Source organism: Pinus tabuliformis, chromosome Q (genome assembly GCF_031772625.1).
Source record: "Pinus tabuliformis cultivar Carrire ecotype Pingquan chromosome Q, CPIR1, whole genome shotgun sequence".
In the NCBI taxonomy this organism is placed as follows: domain Eukaryota; kingdom Viridiplantae; phylum Streptophyta; class Pinopsida; order Pinales; family Pinaceae; genus Pinus; species Pinus tabuliformis.
Window position 1 is genome coordinate 1,187,741,966 of NC_142296.1, and position 15,830 is coordinate 1,187,757,795.

The window sequence follows — 15,830 nt, forward strand, 5'->3', positions numbered from 1 at the left end:
CAAGAAGGTTAACCATTCAGGCGGCAAAGGCAAAGGAGGAGGAAGAAAAACTTTTATTGACGATATTATTTCAAAAGCTGAGACATCCCAGAGGCTAAGCTCTCGGAGGCCACAGATCCAACACTCTTCTCAGACAGATTTTCAGACAGAGGAAGTAGTGGGGCCAGAGAGGGTTCTAGAACCATCAGAATACACTGAGGAACCGGTGGAAGAAGACGAATGACCAATAGAAGAACCAATAGAGGAAGTTAAGGTGGAGGAACCAGTGCAGGACATCGAAATCCCAACAGAAAACTCTGAAGACCGGGCAAGCGCATCAGGGAAACAACCAATGGAGGATAACAATGAAGGACTTTTCGGTGGAGGACGTAGAATAGAGGGAAGGGGAGAAAATTCTCTCTCCACCCTGGAATTCCCCATTGGAGATCTCCCCAGAGGAGCAACTCCTATGAAGAATATCCCTCTTTCAGCATTACCCAACTTCCATGGGTTATCCACAGAAGATCCTGATGAATTTCTCTTTGAATTTGATATACTGTGTAGAAGCTATGACTATATTAATTCTGCTCAGAAATTAAAATTGTTTCCAGCTACATTAAAAGGGAATGCATTAAGATGGTTCATGAGCCCGGGAGCTCATGTGATTACAACATGGGATTAGATGAAGGAGAAATTTTTGGCTAAATACCAAGATTATTGTCAAACAAGAGAAAGAAAGGAGGAATTATTCAAGATGACTCAGAAAGAGGACGAAAGTCTAGAAGACTTCGTGGAAAGATTACAATATAACTTACAGCGATCTGATCATCCTGAGATGAGTAAGGATATTCTCAAGTCAATACTGCTAAGAGGGGTACGAGATGACTGTTTAGATATGTTAAACATGCTTGGAAAAGGAGACATATCTAAGGAATCCTATGATGAGATTATCGATCTCTGTAAAAGATGTTCAAGAGGAGCAACAAGCAAACCAAGGAGCAAAGACAGTACGTACTCAAGAGTCCAGAAATCAACAAGTGGAGGAGAAACACGGGCCGAAATAGGTAACTTACTTGAAGAATTTAAAACTGAAATGTTAAGCTCTTTTGCTTCAAAAATTGATACCTTGCATGTTAAAAAGAAGCAGGCAGAAGCAGAAGCCGCTCTGGCTATTTTCTGCTCTAGATGCAGGGAAAAACACCCACTAAGGGAATGTCCCCTGGACAAGGTACCAATTTGCACTATCTGTGAAAAGGACCATGAGACCCAACAATGCCCTTCTCCGCCAGGAATAAAAGTAGCACTGCAGCCAACTGAAGAGGAAGCTGAAGCAGTGTACCTCCTCACACAGAGAAGACAATGGCAACCACGAGGACAAGGTATGAATTCTAACATGCCATTTAATCGTTGGAATAATCATTCTCCTTTTCAAGCAAATTACCCAACCTTCAATCAAATGCAGTACCCACCCTTTAATCAAATGAATTTCCCACCCATGCAGCAACCAAATCCTCCTTTTGTTGACCCTACAATGTGGAATCCCTGGGCTTTACAACAACCCTATCAATGGAACCCAAGTTGGACAGCTCCACAGATCCCATTTCCAAACCAATTACCTCAATATCAACAATCTCTCTCCTTACCATCAAATGCCCCACCTAATAATCAGACAATAAGACCTCAGCTGCCTGTACAACCTAACCCCAACCCGAATAATAATAAAGCTCTACAAGTAATTGATGTTCAAAACCAACTAGTTTCCCCTCTGCAATGCAATGACATTCGTTTATGCTCAGGAAGAATACTTGAACCCATTATTGATGACATCACTTCTGATTCTGATAAAGAAGAAATTGGAAAAGAAAAATCATCTAATGTTGAAACAGTTGGATCATCCTCTAATAATAATGCTGAAACAGTTGAAACATCCTCTAAAAAGACTGCTGAAGTAGCAGAGCCACCATTCCCTGAACGTTTGGCTCTTACCAAAACACTTGAGCCACCTGCTTTTAATTTGTTAGGAGAATTGCAGAATTTGTATGTTAAAATTCCACTTTTACAAGCATTAAGAGATGTACCGATTTATGCTAGAACTGTTAGAGATATTTGTATTAAGAAACCTGGAAGAAAAGCTAAGGACCCCCTCACAGTTCATGTGATGGGTGATCTAGCTGCTCTAATGTCAGAAAAAAACCCCCCTGTAAAATATGGTGACCCTGGTCACCCTACAGTTATAGTCCAGGTTGGTAAAACCTTTGTTTCTAGAGTTCTGGTAGATCTCGGTGCTGCAATAAACATCATGACACTTGAAACAACACAGTTATTGCAGTTAAATTTTTTTATTAGGGAAACCCCAACCATTCTAGAGCTGGCTGACCGCTCCACAATCAAACCTGAAGGAGTCATTGAAGACCTGATAATTTCAGTTGAATCTTGGAACTACCCAGCTGATTTTGTTGTATTACAGACCAAAAATAAGTTGGGGGGTCATCCATTGATTTTAGGAAGGCCTTGGCTGGCTACAGCAGATGCCTTCATTAGCTGTAGGTCAGGATCAATGACAATCTCTAATGGATCTGAAACCAAGCAGCTTACTCTGTACCCTCATGCCACACCTATGATTAACAATGATAATTCAGTATGGTTAGATTATGAGGATGATGAAACTCAACCCATTTTGACTGTCGGACAAGCCCTAACTTTTAAAGATTCAACCGAAGATGAATTAATTAGTAGTTTTATTTCTGAACCTTCTTCGGTTAACTCTGAATTACATGATCACTTGACTGCAATCTTGGAATCTGAATCACAACAGAATCTTAAAACTGAAAACTTGTCTCAGACATTAGCTGACACCCCCTCCAAAAGTATAGCAGTCGAAATCGAGCCTGGAAAAACATTAAATATAAACCCTAACTTAACAGATGCTGAAACACGACAGTTAATGAAGTTACTCCATGAAAATAAACAAGCATTTGCATGGGATTACACAGATATGAAGGGAATTTCTTCTGAATTATGTACTCACCGAATTTATATTAAAGAAGGATCCCGCCCAGTCTGCCAACCCCAACGACGAATGAATCCCAATTTAAGGGAAATTGTGAAAGAGGAACTTCAAAAACTGTTGAATGCAGGATTCATATATCCTATATCTGATAGTGAATGGGTTTCACCATTAGTGATAGTACCTAAGAAAAATGGAAAATGGAGAGTGTGTGTGGACTATAGAGCTCTGAATAAGGCTACTCAAAAAGATCATTTTCCCTTACCATTTATTGATCAGGTGCTAGATAATTTGGCAGGTAAGAGATTCTTTTCCTTTTTGGATGGGTTTAGTGGTTATAATCAGATCAAGATTGCACCCCAAGATCAAGACAAGACCACTTTTACTAGCCCATGGGGAACTTTTGCCTATAAAGTTCTTCCATTTGGACTATGTAATGCCCCAGCAACATTTCAAAGGGCGGTGATAGGAATTTTTTCTGATATGCTTAATGATTCCTTAGAAATATTTATGGATGACTTTACTCCTTATGGTGTGACTTTTGAAGATGCCTTACAAAATCTTGAAAAAGTACTTAAACGGTGTATAGAAGCACATCTTGCCTTAAGTACTGAAAAATGTCATATGATGATGAATCAAGGTATTGTTTTGGGACATTTCATTTCATTCCTAGGAATTCAAGTTGATCCAGCTAAGGTACAAGTAATTCAGACTTTGCCTATCCCAAAAACACAAACTGATGTAAGAAGTTTTTTAGGACATGCTGGATATTATAGAAGATTTATCAAAGATTTTTCTAAAATAGCTTCTCCCTTGTTTGTGTTACTTATGAAAAATGCTGAATTTAAGTGGACTGATGATTGTCAAAAAACATTTAATGAACTTAAACATCAATTGTCTACATCTCCCATTTTAAGAGGACCTGATTGGTCACTCCCCTTTCATATATCCTCTGATGCTTCAGACACTGCAATAGGAGCTGTCTTGGGTCAAGAGGAAAACAATCTTCCCTATGCTATCTATTTTATTAGTAAAAATATGACCCCTGCTGAACTTAATTATACAGTCACCGAGAAAGAATTCTTAGCAGTTATTTATGCCATTAACAAGTTTCGACATTATGTTACTGGTTATACTACTTTTGTGCATACTGATCACTCGGCCATTAAATATCTAATGAACAAATCAGTTACAAATGCTCGAGTTACCAGATGGTTATTATTATTACAAGAATTTGATATCACAATTGTAGATCGGCCAGGTAAAGAAAATGTAGTTGCTGATTTGCTTTCTCGATTAAAGACTGATGAAAATATTCCAGTAGATGATTCTTTTCCTGATGAAATACAGAACTACTTGGAGAAATACTACCGATTTTTCACCCTATGAATTGGTCTATGGTAAAAATGCTGTTTTTCCTGTGGAATTTGAGATCAAAACCTTAAGGACTACTTTAGCTGTTAACCTTGATTTGACAGATGCACAAACAGCCAGGTTGCAGCAGCTTCAGGAATTGGATGAAAAAAGATTGGATGCCATCCATCAAACAACCATGATACAACAGCAAAGAACTAGGTGGCATGACAAAATTATTAAGCACAAGCAGTTCCAAAAAGGTAACTAGGCCTTACTGTATGACTCCCGTTTTGAAAATTTTCAAGGGAAATTAAGAACAAGGTGGCTAGGACCTTATGAAGTAGATGTTGTTTTTCCAAATGGAACAGTCAGACTCCTAACGATTGATGATAGCAGAACACCATTATTAGTGAATGGGTATCGACTTCGTTTGTATCAATGGCCTATTTCTAAGGAGGATTTCAAAGCCACTTGCATGACAGAAATACACTATACCTTTTTGGGGGAATCTGCTATCCCTCAATGCACTTAATTTCCTGTTTATGTATTTATTTTTAGATTAGATTCTTTTTAACTAATAATCCCTGTCAAGTGTTGCCATGTTACAATTAATTCTTTTGCAGATTTTAGTTTCGGAGGATGGCTGAGAACAAAAATTCCAAAAGAATCACTTTGCAGCCTGGGAACATCTTTCAGACCATAAATCATTCCTTTTCCTGTTGCTGCAACACCATTTCCTGTTGCCGCAACACCATTTTCCTGTTGCTGCAACACCACTTCCCGTTGCTGCAACACCATTTTCCTGTTGCCGCAACACCATTTTCCCGTTGCTGCAACACCACTTTCCGTTGCAACACCATTTTCCCGTTGCTGCAACACCACTTTCCGTTGCAACACCATTTTCCCGTTGCTGCAACACCATTCCCCGTTGCCGAAACACCACATTCCAATGCTTAACACCAATATTTTTCATTCTTTTACTAAAGAGTACCAAATTCCTCATTTGTATTCCCGAAAAATGAACCATTATTCTAATGGAACATATCATTCGTCATCAAAGGAACCAGCCATGCACCCCGATAATTACATTTCTCCATTACTACTTCTTGCCAATAATAAAGACCGCCCATATTTTTATAAGTTTAGACCCTTTTTAATTATTATTGATCCAACAAAAGACAAGATAAGACTTTATGGCGCAACAACTAAAGGTAAATATAAAGGTACGCATGTTTAAGTGTGGATATTAAATTATAGTTAATGTGGAGACGTTGATACGACTACCGAAATCATTGTACTACCAATCAGATCATTCGGCCGTAGATTTGGGGGGATTACCAAAATATTGTTATGATAACATAACACGTCAATCACCGCCGCCCCTAATTCTCCCGGTAGTATCTAAGTCACCTCGACTGTACTGTACCGTGTCATAACCTCATTTGCAACGGTTTACTCTGTCTCGACCTCGGCTACTCGGCTCTGCACTGTGTTTGTTGTCTGAACTAGCAACTATGGGGGGAAATCTAATTACGCATGAACCTGGTTCAACAACATTGCTGGAACTCTACCCGGAAGCCTATCAGATCTTTCTTCGAGCAGGATGGGTAGAGTATTTCAGAAGACTGCCGGATTTTAACTCACAGCAAGTTCTGGAGTTCGCATGCAACTTAAGAGAAGGATTTTCCATTGTCCAGGGAGTGCAAATTCCGGTGACAGAAGAAGCCATAGCCCAAGTCTCCGGGTTACCAACCAATGGTACGCGTTGGTTTAGCAGAAAACATCTTATTCTGAATGCGCAACAAGACTTTCTCCTACCAGGCGAACATGTCGAAGCCAAAGGCAGAGGGGTCGCACTTCGGTCACTGCCCCCACCGTGGCCAAAGGTTGCGGAGTTCGTTAAGCAATATTTGACATGCAAAGGTCGTTATCAGGTAATTTACCAACACGACTTCGTTTTGTTAAATCATTTGAGGCATGGTCAGTTAATAAATATGCCTTATTATCTATTGGGTTGTCTAAAAAATATGTCACGTTATACTGTAAATGCAAAGCATCAGCTCCTTTCCCTGAAACACCATCGCTTAGCCCAACTTCTGATAAATAGAGGCTTTGCTCTAAACCACCCACCCCCCCTCGTTAATCCTCCTCAGCAAGCAGAGGAAATTCCCCAGCAAATACCCCAGGAAATTCCCCAACAATCAGAGCAAATATCCCAGGAAATTCCCCAACAATCAGAGCAAGTATCCCAAGAAATTTCCCAACAGGCGGCTGAAAATCAACAATCAGCAGCAGAAACACCCCTGCAGAGGACCCCATCCCCCAATGAAGCTCAACCATCCACCCCTGTACTCCATATTTCCACTGATGATTCCGATGATAATACCCCCATCATCTTTTGCAAAAGGAAAAAGCAACAGGAAATTGTAACCCCACCAAAAAGAAGAAGAACCAGGGCTTCACTTAAAGAAGCTGATATTGCTGATAGTTCTCCTATTTTAAAGGAAAGTAGTGGTAAGAGAAAAATCACCGATTTTCCTGTCTCGTTACCAAGACCACGAACAGGATCGTCTGTAGCAACTGAAACCGTTGTCCCTAATTCCCCACCCATCATCCTAAAATCCCGCATTCTAATTAGCTCTGAGCATTCATATCCCTCACCCTCTGCTGCTGAAATGCAGAGCATTGACAGTTTTGTGACATTATTTTCTTTAAAAGAGGCAGTTGTTACACAAGAACCAGCTACCGAAAAATCCAAAATAGACACCCAAGATGATATTGGGCAAGTGGCTGTTACACAAGAACCAACCACTGACCCAACAGGTGATACACAAGAACTACCTGTTGGGGAACAAGAAGATAATGACCTGCATGTGGCTGATACACAAGAACCAACCACTGACCCAACAGGTGATACACAAGAACCACCTGTTGGGGATGTCAATGATCAAATTGATAATGAACAACAACCCCTGCCTCCACTGGAATCTGCAGCTACACAAGCCCCGGCCACCTTAGCCTCCCTGCAGGAAGAAATTGAGTTTTTAAAGTCTCAAATTAAGGATTATCAGCAGGAGATAATAATGGTTAAGGAATCTTATCAAAACGAATTCAATTTGCACACCTTAGCACGGGTAGCATCTGCAGCCGAAAAGAGTCAATACAATGAATATATGTGCAGTGAGTGTGGTGAGCTTTACACTCAAGCGGGATACAAGATAGTCGAAGTTCCGATGACTGGAGCCAGCTCACAGACTCCCCCTGTTGTAATCAAAACAGAAAAACCTGCTGTTACACAAGAACCAGTAGGCTCTCTAAGAATGGCAAAAGAAGAAACAGAACAACCTGCTGCTACACAAGAACCAGCAGGTTCCTCAAGAATTGTAGAGGAGGATATAAAACCACCCCGGCCTACCCAAACTATTACAGAACAGAAATCCTTTACTGATGCCTTTACACAGACTGAACCTCCCTGTGTCAGCAATGCTCACACTGAGACCTCTAGTTTTCAAGAACTAAAGGATACATGGAGAACAAAATATGAGCTTTCACAAGGGAAAGCATTCCAACAACAAAAGTCAATCTGGTTCAGCTATGCATACAAAAATTGGGATGCACTTGAACAGTTTCGAGCTCAACGCAAAGAAAACAGGAAATTAAAAGAAAGGCTGTCCAATATCTTTGACTTGGTCCAGAGGGTACTGGCTACAAGAAAACCCTCTTTTAACTATGCAGCATTTATGAGAGAACGCTTAGCGTTCTTACAAATAAAGGCAATCAGAGATGGAAGACCTTATCAAGTTGCTAGACCTGATCAATTTATTGAAACATTCACAGAGGCACCAAATAATGATCAAAACTTGCTCTGTGAACTCTATCTTCACAACGAGGCTATGCCTGAAGATAGAGTGATGAATATACTCCCTATCATCGGTGATATCCATATAAGAGCTTTCATCTCTTTCCTTGCCAACCAACTTACCTGGAAAAATGCTTTTATGTCAGCAACACATAATGAGCAGAACTGCCTCCTCTGGATTCGAAGTGAACCACGGAATGCAGCCATCTTTATTGCACAACATCAACAGAATCTGACTAAACCAGGCATGATTGATCATATGAGGCAACTACAAGCAGCAGTCTTGCAAGACTGCCAACATTATGTGAAAACAAAGGGGGCTCTGGCCATCAAAGCAAACAATTTATTTTGGGAGCATTGTCCGAAAGAGAGACAGGAATATCATCCTTACAATCCCCTCAATCTTCCAGTAGCAATGTCTCGAATACCTCATTATGTCAGATGTATGGAACAGTGTGGTGAAAAGTGGATTGGGTACTGTTTTCATTTTCCGCTCTTGTGGATACCTGGTCAGCAATATAAGGCTCATTACAAACTGAGCAAAAGGGAGGAGGTGGCAGTATGGCAGCAAATACAGAATGTCTGTGGGTTCAGAAATAAGATGGACAACACCTTCTTTAGCTACTGTATCAGCAACTTACACTCTTCATCCCAGTATTCCGACTCCGATTCAGAATAAACGTTGCATGAGGACATGCAACCATTTCAGTTGGGGGGGATGTTAGGACTCCATATTGTCTACTTTTGACCTTGTATTTTGTCATTATATTACCCTCTTTAGCCCATAAGTTGAAAGCCTTGATAACATTTTGACCTAATTATTCCAAAGGTATGAAGTAACTCTCCTCATTGCTATAAGTTTAATTATTCAACACATATTCATGTTATCTTTATAATTAATCTTTGGAAGTTGACTAAGTCGCTGACAATTGATGAAACTGTTTAAAGTCTGCAGAATTATAATTCACAGTTGCTGGAACACCAGAAACAACAACTGTGCAGTTGCTGCCATACCAGAAACAACAACTGACTAAAGCGGGTAAAACCTCATTTTGCAATGGCTGAAACATCTGGAACAACAATTGCCTAGCAGGAGCAGTAACCGTCTGAAGTTTCCAGAACTATACGTTGCAGATGCTGACATAGCATGATCAGCCACTGTCCAAAATTGGCAAAACACAGTCGCAGATATTGGAACACCAGGAGCAGCACGAGAACTTCACGGGAACAGTTAAGATTTACCAGATCAGCAACAATGGTGGAACAGCCAAGGATAGTACGAGGATCTCAAAGAGATGGTCGAGGTCTACCAGCTTTGCAACAGCAAAAGGATCCGATTAACAAAGATGATAAAATTACACACTGTTGTAACAGCATGCTGTAACAGGAACTGATTTCCTATTTTTGTACAAAAGGGTCAACTAAATGGGTAATGACAATCTATTGTAATAGATGTCTCCTCTATAAAGAGGAGACATCTACATTAGGGGAGGACGGGTGGTAACAGGGGTATTGTAGTACAGAGCAAGTCTGAATCTTTATTGTAACTTGACATTTTGGCAGATGAATAAAGCACTGTTCTGAGCATTTTTACTTAGCATCTGTGTCCTGGGGAATCTTGTGAGAGGGACAGGGCCCACCTTCTTCACAAGATTCACCCATTTCTTTTCTGTTGAGTGTGTGTGTGACTTCTGCGTGGCATTGCTTCTGACATTTCCCTTTGCTGATACTTTGTTTTCTTAATCAATTGGTGCTGTAAAAGAGTGTGTCACTGGTGATTAGGAATTGCAGTGTGCATTGGAAAATTGATCACAGGGGCAGGTGCTGAACATCCTTACCCTGAGGATAGGGTCCTAATCCTCTGTTACAAGATAACCGTCATTCCTTTCTGCAGATTTGTTACCTTTAGTTAATTGTTTTCATTTCATTTCTGCAATAGATCATAACTGCTGTAACACAGAGTAAGGGTTTGATAAAAAGTAGATTTTTTTATACTACAACCTTTAATACTTTTAGAATTAAGTGCATACAGTACGAAGTCACCTTTGAAACAAAAGGACTTTCCCGGGTTGACAATTTAATGTGGTACTCGACTGTTTAATAAATAAAAAATTCGAGCAGCCAACATCTTCGTTAGTCTTCTCCATTGCACTAGGGTGCACATAGGGGCAGGTGCATACATTTGGAGCTCTGTGCTGCAATTTGTGTAGGTTCTTGTCCACTGCAATGTAGGAGGGAGGCATAGTTATGTAGGAAATGGGAAGGTGCATGCATGTGTTTAGCATGCATGAGCCAAACTTAGTTTATTTCATATTTTTTCACCTTTAGTTCATTGTTGTTCTAGATTTAGTAATTTCCAATTTAGTTTAGTTTTCATTTTCAGTTATGTTAGACACATGCATGAATTATTCTTAGGGAAGGGTGTAGATTCGTAGGTAGTTAGTGTGTATGCATGAAGAGCTAAGTGAGGGTGTAGTTCCCAAGGAGTGTGTGCATGCATATATGCTACAATCATCCTCCAACTGGGGTGCGTTAACTTAGGTATTATTATCCATGTAGGGGCGGGTGCATTAGTTGTATTGCTTAGGGTTAGGGTTTGACTTTGTTAATAAAGGCACTTGAATTTGTGTAGTTACATATATTTTTACTCTTCTTCCTAGTCTATAAAGGAGAAGCAAGGCGCACTATTGTAGTGATTTGAGAGATGTGATTTTTTGAGCTATAAAACATTATAGGTTATGTTTTCAAAATGAGTATAATAAATAGTGATGTTGTTTTCAGATTTTAGAGCTATATGTTTGCTATTCACATTATAAATAGTATGTGTTTGTAGGTTAATTTACTCTATTGTAGTATATTAATTGGTGTTTTCAATTTTTATCTATCTAAAAGTTAAGTTAAATCCGTGTGTGGGGAATCTACTTAGCATGTTTTGATTTTTGACATGGTATCAAAGCATGTTCACTGAAACCTCTTTGCAATTTGTGTGTGGATAATAGGGCATCTACTTAGGATATGCAATGATTGGAGTATTTTATGGGTGGAATGCTAAGATTTGTGCTTGAAAAAAGCACTTTGGACATTTGATAGGTTGTTTTAGGTTATTGATTTTTTTTGCTTAAGAGTGTATTCTAGGAGTTGTTACACACATTTTGTCAAAGTTCCAAGGAAGCAGTTGTACCAATTTTTTCAAAAGATCGAGCTCATCAATGATCAACTCATTATGTCATTGTAAACCCATTCTACAAAATTTGTATTGTAAATGATGCTATTAAGATTGTGCATATATGTAACAACCTAGGTAAACCTATTATTTTGACGACAAATTTTATTCTAGGAGGTTTTTCATCTCACTGACTCATCTGTGTTTCTAAACAGGGATGGTCTGTAAAGTTTTTCCCTCCATCTTCACCCTAAGGCTAGGGTGGAATTTATCGTCAAAGTCGTAGGTGAGCCCTAGTGTTTTAGTCGAGTTTTTTGTAAAAGTAATTTGGGAATAATTTAAGCTAATTGGCTAAATTATTTTATTACAAGTCACTTGGTCTATTAGATCATATTGTGTTCCATAATTGAGTGTGTATTTTTAGGGTCTACAACGAACGGGTATTACTCTTTTGAAAGTTGAATTTTAAAATCTTATGTAAAAAATATTTTGGCATATGGTCCCTTATACTTAGACACCATGGCTAAAATATTTGAGGGTGGAAAAATAATTAATCCCCTCAAATGCCAATTAATTAAATTTTCTGGCAAAAATCAAATTAATCCTACGCCAGAAAATTAATTAATTAGAGTCAAAAATTAAATTGTTAGAGAAATTAAATTCTTCAAGTGGAAAATTTCGTGGGTCTTGAAGAAATTAATTTTTGGAGGTCCCCCACCAAGAGAATATTCGAAATTTCAAGAAAAAATGGACCCTTGGGCTTTGGTGGTAAAGTCAAAGTCAATTTTTTTTTAAAATTAGCTCAAAATAATTATTTTTGAGCTAATAAACAATGGGTTTAATGATAAATTCGAAAATTACTCAAAAATAAGTATTTTTGATGGTAGATATTAAAAGTTGATCAAAGATCTATCGACGACCAAGATTATTTTGACGAAGATCAAACCAACTAGACGTTATTTTCCACTCCGAGGATTTATCTATAAATTATAGGTCATTTACGTCTCAAGCCATCTAATCTGACATTTGGCTAATGTAACTTTGTAAAAGTTGATGTAAAGCTACTGTCTCGATGGGAATGTTTTGATAATCATAATAAAATATTTTGGGATGCAGTTCATGGTGTTTCTGTTCCACTGATTTGTGGTATGTGTTGGGTACAAACATTCCTATATTGTGCTTTAAATCTTTATTAAATCATTATTTCATTGTAAATGATAGGACCATTATATTGATAAGTTTGGGCTTATCTTAGGTGATATGATTCACTGTTGTTCTAATGGTTTATTCTTGAGAAATTATATAGTGTTTGCAGGTTCTTCAACCCTTGGGTTGACTATGTTTGGATCCTGAATGTTTTATATGGTTTTCTAACTTCTTTAAGGTTGTGGTTTGACATTTATTTTCGAAATACATTTAGCCATTGTCAAAATCTACAAAAAATTATTTCTCAAACATTATTCTAAGCATTGTATGCTTGTATATTTTGTAAATATAATTTGTATAATATACATGTAAATTATTTTATTTTCTAACCCTTGTTTTACGGTTGGGGTTTTCTAGGGTTTCAGGATTTTTGAATTTTTGTATATATTGGGGTTTTGGGTTATTGAAAATCTATTTGTGTAGGTGAGATCAAAGTAAAAGCGCTGGATTAGAGCTAAATCTAGGTTCTTCAGGGTAAGATCTAGCTTCCAAAATTTTTTGCAGGGCCAACTCTGGAAGGTTTTGCAGTGAAATTGAAGATCTGAAGCAACATAATTTTCTAAGCAGGGGTTTCAATTTTTTTAGGTCTCCTAGGCCTGACATTCTCCTTCAGGCCCGCTGCCCAGCTTCCAAGCCCTCAGCGTCAGTGTTTTTCTAGCCTTTTAGGCTAGCCGCGGGGCTAAAGAGGCTTCGACTTTCCCCTTTTCCCCTTGCTGTGGTGTTTTTTAGCCTTCTTAGGCCTGGCTGTGAGGCCTAAGGCCTTCGGCCGTCCTCCTTTTACCTCGGTTCCCAAGGCCGCAACCCTTTTTTGCTTGTGGAAACCTCTTTGAGGATCCCTTTAGGGTGTTGCAGACCTTTAGAGCCTCAAAACCCTAGGCTGGAGCCCACTTTAGGTCTCTTGGCCTCTTGTTTTTCCCTCACGGAAAGCCTATTAGGCTTCTTTCCCTTCGCCAATAGGCCTATTTGGCCTCTCTTGTGTGCCTTTACCTCTTCCTTGTCCTTCAAGCCCTCTTCGTAGTCATCACTTGTCCTCATTTCATCTCTGAAATTTTATGAAGCTAATTCATTGGTGGGTTTTGCAGAGAAATTGACAAAGACTTGTGTTTTCTAGGTGGCATACTCATTGGAAAAATCTTTGAAAATTTGGCCAAGTTTGGCAAAGTTCTTCTAGGCCTAAAAGCCAAGGGTTTGATCTCTAAACTCTATTTTATGTCACAGTTTGCTACAACTCTTTGAATAAATTCATAACAGTGATAAAATTCAAATTTAAGTGCCCTAAAATCACGTATAAATTTCACACTCATAAATTCATGGTAAAAGTTTGGTAGTCATTTGGTGAATTGGACATAGATTTAACTAATTAGTTGATTGGATATCTCTGCATGACAAGTGTGATCAGATGTAATAACTGCATCATAAAGGGCTAAAAAATCTAAAATCTTAGTTTGATAAGCTTGTTTTGGCATTTGGGAATTGTTTGGCACATTTTGGCTCACATTCTCACATTGGTGGCTTATTGTTTTCACACTTTTATTACAGCGGTCATAAGTGATTTAAGATCTGATATAACGCTGAAAAATACATCATAAGAAGGTTGGCTAGCTTAAATTTTCACTTGGCAGGTCATTAGATATCTCATTGCTCATATTTGGTTCTTACAGACTTGTCATTTCTTGGATCTAGAGTGATTTATTTGTTGTTGTCCTAAATCTATCTTAACAGTGAACTATAAGTTACATAAGTGGCTTTCATTGCTTCATGCTCTAATAAGTTCATTGTGGAGAAGATTTGTGCTATTGTGAAGAGGTTTGTTTAAACATTGGAATCAAACATTTGCTTGTTTTGTGTTAGCTCTAAGAATCATTAACTTTGCACTAAAGTCACTCATAAATCACTTACACATATGAGCTCTAATCTTCTTGAATGGTTAAAGTTATTTTGGGCATTAAAAATCTATTTGGCATTGAAGTCTCTCTCTCTCTTAAGTATATTGGCATCTAATTGGCATTATTGTGTTGAGCATCTAATTGTCTAAAGAACATTGCTAAGAAATCATTGGACAATTTCTCTTAATCTTGTTCTCCTTCATATCTTAAGAAGCTTTGATATTTTTATTGTCTATCTTAAGTATTGGCACATTGGGAATTATTGGTTGTATGGTGGTGAATCATTCTAAGTGAGCATCTCTTAATATTGGTATTGGCATTTATTTTAAATATCTTTGAAGACTTTAATTTGTCTCAAGCAATTGTCATCATTGAAGAATGATGTTCCAAAGTTATATCCACAATTGTCATTTTTGGTTACGTTTTGAGTCACAAACAAGACTCATCATCATTGTTAAATTGGATAAGTGTTTTAAACTTGCTATCATTGGTTAAGCATCTTATGAAAGTTTATCTTGGGATTGATCTATTGTTTAAGATTGACACTCAATAATTTGGTACATTCTTCGTTATAAGATTGTTTCACCGTTTATTGTTAAGTACTCTTGAAATATAATCTAGTCATAACTTAAGTACTTAATCAATTAAACAATCTTAATCTAATAAATCGCTCATACTCTTTGCATAAGCATTCTAAGTCTAGTTGCGTTAGTAAAATTACTTCCAAGCATAAGCTTGGATGATAGACTTTTAGGGCCACCCTTCTCATCTAGCTTGAGGGGCTTAACAATTCTTTGGTGGTTAACAGGGTGACGTTGCAGTCGTCAGAGCCACAGTATTTACAGTGCCAGAGGCATCGAGTGGTAGGAGCCTAATAGAAGGTATCATTAATCAAGTCATTGCTTGCTTCTTGTTTGCCTCCTTCCCACAACCTATTTTAGAGACTAGCTTCAAAACAATTAAGGGGAAGGTTACATTTAGAATAGGCATATACTAAAAGTAACCAAGACTCTTGCATCACACCTAGGTCTTAGGATTTGCATATCATATAAGTTAGTGAAGCATCTAAGCAACGATTTTCCATCCGATTACTTGGTATGTAATTGATAATAAGCAAGAGGTTGACTCCATAAGTCACTGATCTCACATTTAAATATAATCTAATCCTTAGAATCTTACTAAAATTAACCAAGTAGCTAGGCCACTCAATCGGGTCTCTCGGACTTGTTGGTTGCCAACTTGTCCTTCGTTTTCACATTTCCATAGGGACTACCCCCCATAACATGTTGTTGGGAGACATCTAGAATGCAAAGGGCGGGGATCAAGATGATAGCCCCCGACGTGAGTCGTTTTCGCAGTGCTTCTACAATATGA